Below are 8,079 nucleotides of genomic sequence, written 5' to 3'. Positions count from 1 at the left end.
TTGTGAACTTGACATTGATTCCTTCTCATTGGCCCACAAGCAATTCGGTATTCGAATATTTGTGCTCAACACTAATGCTGGGAGGAAAATACCTGCCTTCCCAGACAAAACCCCTCACTGTGTCACAACCCTGAGGGGGTGAACACACGCCAGACAGTGTACCTGGGACAGGGCATCCATGTTTCTCTGTAACCGGCCTGCCCTGTGTTCCACCGAAAACTTAAAGTTTTGTAAGGACAGAAACCATGGGGTGATCCGGGCATTTCTGTCTTTAGCCTGGCTCATCCACTTGATAGGGGAGTGGTTAGTCACCATGCGGAACTTTCTAGTGCCCACTTGATAGGCAGGCACTCTCTCTCCACTATACTGTACCGGGTCTCGGCTGAAGTGAGCTTACGGCTGAGAAAGACAAGGGGATGCTCCTCCCCATTGACTTCCTGAGACAGTACATCACCGAGGCCTACTTCGAAGGTATCAGTCTGTACTATAAACTCCCTTTTGAAGTCAGGCGTCACCAAACCCGGGGACCCGGAGAAAGCAAAGACTTCAAAGCGGAGAAAGCCTCTTCCGCCCGATCATCCAAGTGAACCAGCACTCACTTGTGTCCCTTCCAGAGCCCTGTTAATAGAGTGGCCACCGTAGTAAGGTGGGGATCAAACCTCATTTAATAGCCCACCATTCCCAGGAATGACTTTACTTGCCTAGTGGTGACAGGTCGGGGCCAATTTCTTATCGCCTCTATTTTGCTTACTTGGGGTTTGATGACTCCACGCCCAATGACATACCCCAGGTACTTAGTCTCCACTAACCCTATTACACATTTTTTTTCGGGTTAGCGGTTAGTCCAGCCTTTCGAAGGGAGTCCACTACAGCCTGCCCTTTGGGTAGGTGACTTTCCCAGTCGCTACTGTGGATGACAATATCGTCCAGGTAAGCCGAAGCATACCGACAATGTGGACAAAGCACAATGTCCATAAGTCGCTGAAAAGTGGCGGTGGTGCCATGCAGACCAAATGGTGACACCTTATACTGATACAGCCCCTCAGGTGTGACAAATGCAGTTTTCTCTTTGCCAGCCTCCATTAAGGGCACCTACCAGTACCCTTTCGTAAGGTCCAAAACAGAAAAGTACCGTGCTTGTCCTAACTTCTCGATTAGCTGCCTAGCCAGGAACTTACTGACCACGGTCGGCACCAGAACAAAAACCCAATCACCCGGGTTAAAGATCCGGACCCGAGCCTGCCGATTATAGACCCGACTCTGGGCTTGCTGAGCTGCCTCTATATGCTCCCTAACAAGAGGCAACACTGTCTCTATTCGATCTTGCATCTGGGTAATACTCAATAAAAAATTTATGTGGAGTGGGTTGTTGTTCCCATGCCCCTTTAGCCACATCCAAGAGACCGCGAGGGTGTTTGCCATATTGCAGTTCGAAGGGCGAGAATCCAGTAGAGGCCTGGGGTACCTCTCGCACTGCGAACATGAGGCTTTGGCATTAGAAGAATTTTGATATCTCTGACTTTTAGTCTAACCAGACTGTCTATTACTCTGTACTTTCTCTAGCGCCGTTCTATGGAAACAGTAGGTTTAAAGGGAACTTTTAAGATTCTGTAAATGCGCCCTCTCAAGTGCCCAGAGCGGCATCTCAATCGTCCGAGCCCCAGACAGCACCTCCTCAACGGCTCATAACCCCGCCCTCCGTGTGCCTCTGCCCGCCCGTTTACTCTCCTCCTCTCTCCTTTTCCACTGCGGCTGCGTGGTCAAATTCGTAGCGCAGTGGAAAAGGAGAGAGGAGGAGAGTAAACGGGCGGGCAGAGGCACACGGAGGGCGGGGTTATGAGCCATTGAGGAGGTGCTGCCTGGGGCTCGGACGATTGAGACGCTGCCCTGGGCACTTGAGAGGGCGCATTTACAGAATCTTAAGTTCATTTTTGGCTGAAAGAAAACTCCATTAGATACAACAAAGGTACCGTTTTTAAGTTCTGGGTGGCACATATAACACTATTTGATCAGTCTAATATGCCAAATGTAGTGACAGACTCCCTTTAAAGAGCACACCAAATGCTTCAAATAACTTCTTTATTAACTTCAACGTTTCTTCATATAACACTGCCGCCTCCGCAGCAGATAGTCCATGTACATAACACGTGTTGAAAAGATATCACAAAATGGCGGTATGATTAAGATGGTGGTTCAACTGTTTAATCTTGTCATTCAACATAAAATGTTATATATATTTCTCTCTTCAGTATCTGTACTGTCACTTTAAGTTATTTAAGCACTTTATGAGAGGTATATCTGAGGTCTAGTAACTAATAGTTCACTTGCAGTATGTAGTTAGCAGTGACTTTTTGCAGATTGGTTGAGTATGATCTGGTATGGTTATATGCAATTTGGATTGCAATATGGAATCTGAAGGCTTGCAATTGTATGCTTGCAATTTGTAGCTTGCATTTAGTATTTGCAATTGTAGGGTTGCAATTGGTGAAACTGTAAGTAAACATACAGTACAGACCAAAAGTTTGGACACACCTTCTCATTCAAAGAGTTTTCTTTATTTTCATGACTATGAAAATTGTAGATTCACACTGAAGGCATCAAAACTATGAATTAACACATGTGGAATTATATACATAACAAACAAGTGTGAAATAACTGAAAATATGTCATATTTTAGGTTCTTTAAAGTAGCCACCTTTTGCTTTGATTACTGCTTTGCACACTCTTGGCATTTTGTGGGGAGGTTTGTGGTAGTTTACTTGGATGACATTCTAATTTACTCTCCTGATCTGAAGACCCATCAGGATCACGTTAGACAGGTTTTGTCGATCCTTCGGGAGAATAAATTATATGCCAAATTGGAGAAATGTGTGTTTTCTGTGCAGGAGCTTCCGTTTCTGGGATATCTGCTTTCTGACTCTGGTTTTCGTATGGACCCCGAAAAGGTCCGGGCGGTTCTGGAATGGGACCGACCGGAGAATCAGAAAGCTTTGATGCGGTTTTTGGGGTTTACTAATTATTATAGAAAATTTATCTTGAACTATTCTACCATTGTAAAACCTCTGACCGATATGACTAAGAAGGGCGTCGACGTCTGGTGGGATGAGGCATTGCAGTCCTTTTCGGTTATTAAGGAATGTTTTGCGTCTGCTCCCATTCTGGTGCAGCCCGATGTGTCTCAGCCATTCGTGGTCGAGGTTGATGCATCAGAAGTGGGGGTTGGAGCAGGGCTGTCGCAGGGTTCATCTCCTGGCAAATGGGTTCCGTGTGCTTTTTTTTTCCAAGAAGCTCTCGGTCGCCGAGAGGAATTATGATGTAGGAGATAGGGAATTGCTGGCCATCAAATTGGCCTTTGAGGAATGGCGTCACTGGTTGGAGGGGGCGTCTCATCCCGTTACGGTATATACTGATCATAAGAATTTAGCTTACCTGCAATCTGCCAAGCGTCTGAATCCTAGACAGGCTAGATGGTCACTGTTCTTTACCAGGTTCAATTTTGTGGTTACTTTTCACCCGGGGGTTAAAAATGTCAAGGCAGATGCGTTGTCTCGCAGTTTTCCTGGGGGATGTGATTCAGAGGATCCTGCTCTGATTTTGGCTGATGGGGTGGTGGTCTCTGCTCTGTACCCCGAATTGGAGTTGGAGGTGTTGGGAGCCCAGGAGGGGGCTTCTGGTTCTTGTCCCCCAGGGAGGTTGTTTGTTCCTGATGGACTGCGATACAAGGTATTCAAGGAACATCACGATACTGTCCTTGCTGGACATCCTGGTGGTAAGTCCACCTTTGATCTTGTGTCCCGGAGGTTCTGGTGGCCCGGGTTACGGAAGAGTGTTGACCATTACGTAGCAGCTTGTGAAACCTGTGCACGGTCAAAGGTTGCTCACACTCAACCTTCTGGTTCACTTCTTCCTTTGTCTATTCCGTCACGTCCTTGGACGCACTTGTCTATGGACTTTATTACGGATTTGCCGAGTAAAACAGTAATTTTGGTGGTTGTTGACCGTTTTAGTAAAATGGCTCACTTTGTATCGTTAGCTAGTCTGCCCAATGCCAAGACTCTTGCTCAGATTTTTGTGGATAATATCGTGAAATTACATGGCATTCCCTCAGATGTGGTTTCTGATAGGGGCACGCAGTTTGTCTCCAGGTTTTGGAGGGCGTTCTGCTCTCTGCTTGGCATTCAACTTTCGTTCTCTTCTGCTTTTCATCCGCAGTCGAATGGGCAGACAGAGCGTACTAATCAAAACCTGGAGACCTACTTGAGGTGCTTTGTGGCTGAGAATAAGGAGGAATGGTCCTCATTCTTATCCCTAGCAGAGTTTGCTTTGAATAACCGTAGGCAGGAGTTCACGGGTAAGTCGCCATTTTTTGACGCATATGGTTTTCATCCTCAGTTTGGTACCTTTTCTGGGACTAGTTCCTCTGGGATGCCAAAGAAGGAGAGATTTTCTTCTGCCTTGTCTTCTATCTGGCGGAGGATCCAAGTGAATTTGGAGAAGATGGGTGAGAGGTATAAGCGAATGGCTGACAAGAGACGTATGACCGGTCCGGACCTGTGTGTGGGTGATTTGGTGTGGTTATCTACTAAAAATATTAAACTGAGAGTACCATCTTGGAAACTGGGTCGAAGATTTATTGGACCTTACAAAATATCTGCGGTGGTCAATCCAGTAGCGTTTCGTCTGGATCTTCCGCAGACTTGGAGTATCCTTGATGTGTTCCACAGGTCTTTACTGAAGAAATATGTGAAACCGGTGGAACCATCGCCATTGCCTATTCCCCCTGTTCTGGTTGATGGAAATTTAGAGTTCGAGATCTCTAGGGTTCTCGACTCAAGAGTTCTTCGGGATTCCCTTCAGTACCTGGTACACTGGAGGGGATACGGCCCTGAGGAGAGGATGTGGGTTCCGGCTGTGGATGTTAAGGCCAGCCGACTGGTGAGGGCTTTTCACAGATCCCACCCGGATAAAGTTGGGCCGGGGTGTCCGGAGGTCACCTGTAGAAGGGGGGTACTGTCATGCCCTGCTCATGTTATGTGCGGAGGTCTGCCAGGTGAGCAGCACGTGTGTAGCCTTTTGTTTTTATTTTGGAGTTGAGCTGTATCTGCCTCCCTTCAGGTGCACTGGGTGGGGTCGTTGGTATGAGTTTAAATTATGCCCACTCCCAGTGTCCTGTGTGGGCTATAGCTTCTGTCTTGCTCAGTGGAAGGAAGGATTTTCTGTTCCTGCTCAGTAACAAGATAAGTTGGTTTTGTTTTTCTTGTGGTTGTCTGTCTAGGCTGTTAGAGAGACGCCTGCCCCCTCCAGGTCCTGAGGGAGCAGGCTGCCTCTTTCCCCCTTTCACCATCTTAGGGATTTTAGGGAATCTTCAGCCTAGGCACGGGGACACGTTCATTCCCACCTTCAGGGTCTGAACGTGGGCATAGAAGTTTAGGGAGAGCTGGTAGGGATTTGTCAGGAGGTGACCTTTATCCCCAGGTTCTTGCCTAGACACTTGTTTGGTGGTATTCTGTGTATCTTGTATCCTGTCCAGCATAACAGACACTGGTTAGATTTGCAAAAAATGGCCTGGTCCTTAAGGCGAAATATGGCTGTGTCCTTAAGGAGTTAAAGGGCTGGAGTCGAAGAGTGGTTATTTAAGTAATATATATATTTTTTTTTGTGGGGTTTTTAAGTGTGGTGTTTATAATGGAGGCATCTGACGGACACCTGCATTACTATCACTAGGTGTTAGTGTCGGCCAGCGGTGTTTTTCTACCCTTGGGCTGACATTAACACCCCAACCCCCATTTCTATCTCTAGAGAGACAGACCCAGATAAATGTAACTCTATTGGTACAGCACTAACTCCATCCAATCTTTATCTGCACAATCCGACCCAATCCCCTTTATTCCCCCTTATGGTGTGTTCACATGTCGGACTTTGATGCTGTCAAAATCTGATGCAGAAACCACTGCGGTTATTCACTTTGAAGGCCGCGGACCCACTCGTGGTTTAGCTCCACTGAATTGAGCTAAACCTCAAGCGGACACCTGTCACTGCTTTAAGCGGCATCCATCTGGACACAGTGCCAAGTGGGAAACCCCCATCTTTGCCCAGTCACAACCTTAAACTGCTGGTCATGAAATGCAGTGCTTCTATTAAAAACAATGTGAGGCAGACACCATGCGGCGGCTGCTGTTGGAGTGTTGATTCTGCGTCTGCACCAAAATTCAGCTATTGTGACGGTCACATACACTACACACAGGGGGGAGGATAGTGACCACTGCGCTCCACCCTCACCCCTGGCCCTGCCTACTGGCCTCGTAAGTCCTAATGACAGGGGACAACTAGACGGCAGTCCCTAACTTAGTTCTGGGAAGACAGACAAGACAAATAACGGAACGTGAACGGACCGGGTCAATACCTAGAGAGCTACGCAGTACTAAGGAATGAGCAGAGAATAGTCAGGAAAAGCCGAGGTCAAATACCAGGAGAGAAACAAAGTACAACAGGAGTCCGCAAAGAATCGTCAGGTGGAAGCCGGGGTCAGGATACCAGGAGAGATGCGCAGTACAGGAGGAGCAGGCAAAGGATCGTCAGGGAACAGGATCAGGTGAGTATTCAGTAGTCCAACAAATAGCCAGGAACCTAGAATTAACAGGCAACCTGCGGCCAGCACGCAGCCTGTATTTATAGTGGGGTCTGAGGGTCATGTGACGTGGCCAGCGTCACATGACCGACAGACAGACAAGTTGAGCACCGAGTGATCAGTTCGGCGCTCAAGGCAGACCTAGGAGCAGGGAGCCTCCCAGCTAGCAAAGCCACCCTGGGAATGAGGCCAAACACAGATCCTCGCTGCCGAAGCTAAGCAGCAGGTCTGCGGCTGATAGGAGACTGAGTGCGCCTTTGGCGCCCCGTGACAGTACCCCCCCTTTTACGAGGGGCCACCGAATCCAAGACTTTAGGCGATGGCCTTTCATGGTGTTCTAAATTACATTTTGGAACAAGTCTAGGAGCATGAACCTCCCTGGCGGGTACCCAAGATCTCTCTTCGGGTCCATACCCCTTCCAGTGAATGAGGCACTGTAAGGAATTACGCACTCTCCTGACATCCACTATCTTAGACACCACATACTCGACAGCCTTACTAACAAGAACCGCCGGAGGCGAGGTTTTCAATGGTATAAAAGGTTCAAAATACTTTTTAAGTAGAGATTTATGAAATACATTATGAATGTGGAATGACTCGGGCAGCTCCAACTTAAACGATACCAGATTAATCACCTCCGTGAACTTATACGGTCCAATAAAACGAGGAGCAAATTTTCTAGAAGCTACCTTGAGAGATAGATTCTTGGAGGACAACCATACTTTATCCCCAACCTGAAAGTTCACTCCCTTGGAACGTCTCCTATCGGCCGGAGTTTTTGAGAACTTTGAGCCTTTTCTAGGTTCGATTGAACCCGGGCCCAAACTGTGCACAGTTCGGAGGAGAGTTTATCCGCTTCAGGGTTAGAGGAGCAGACTGACGACCCAGAATGAAAACGGGGATGAAAATCATGGTTACAAAAGAAAGGGGAGACCCCAGCAGAAGAATTAACACGGTTATTCAAAGCAAATTCAGCCAACGGAAGGTATTTAACCCATAATTGCTGGTCATCAGCAACATACGACCTCAGGAATTGTTCCACAGACTGATTAATGCGTTCAGTCTGCCCATTACTCTCAGGGTGGTAGGCTGAGGACAGAAAGCCCTCCAAAATTTGGACACAAACTGCACACCCCTGTCAGATACAATATTTTCCGGGATACCATGTAACCGTACAATTTCTTTCACAAAAATAGACGCCAGGGTCTTGGCATTCGGGAGTTTAGACAGGGGAATGAAATGAACCATCTTGCTAAACCTATCGACCACTACCCAAACCACAGTCTTACCCTCCACTGGCGGCAGGTCAGTAATAAAGTCCATCGAGATATGGGACCAGGGTCTACTGGGAATGAGTAGGGGTCGTAGGTTACCAGCAGGGCGAGTCCTAGGTGTCTTAGACCTAGCACAAACCTCACAGGCTGACACGTAGGACTTGACATTCCTAAATA

The 8,079-nt window shown here is 47.5% G+C and overlaps 1 long non-coding RNA gene across 1 annotated transcript in view; it reads right to left on the bottom strand.

Moving 5' to 3' along the window:
* LOC120987265 overlaps positions 1-7,784 on the bottom strand; it is a 16,981-nt gene extending 9,197 nt beyond the window's left edge. Inside the window, exon 1 of the long non-coding RNA XR_005775973.1 lies at positions 7,775-7,784. This is a non-coding gene — a long non-coding RNA (uncharacterized LOC120987265). The remainder of the gene's footprint in view (positions 1-7,774) is intronic.
* Between the last annotated feature and the right edge of the window lie 295 nt (positions 7,785-8,079).

The sequence above is a fragment of the Bufo bufo genome, chromosome 1 (assembly GCF_905171765.1).
Source record: "Bufo bufo chromosome 1, aBufBuf1.1, whole genome shotgun sequence".
NCBI classification, from domain to species: domain Eukaryota; kingdom Metazoa; phylum Chordata; class Amphibia; order Anura; family Bufonidae; genus Bufo; species Bufo bufo.
This window is presented reverse-complemented; position numbering and strand designations above follow the sequence as displayed.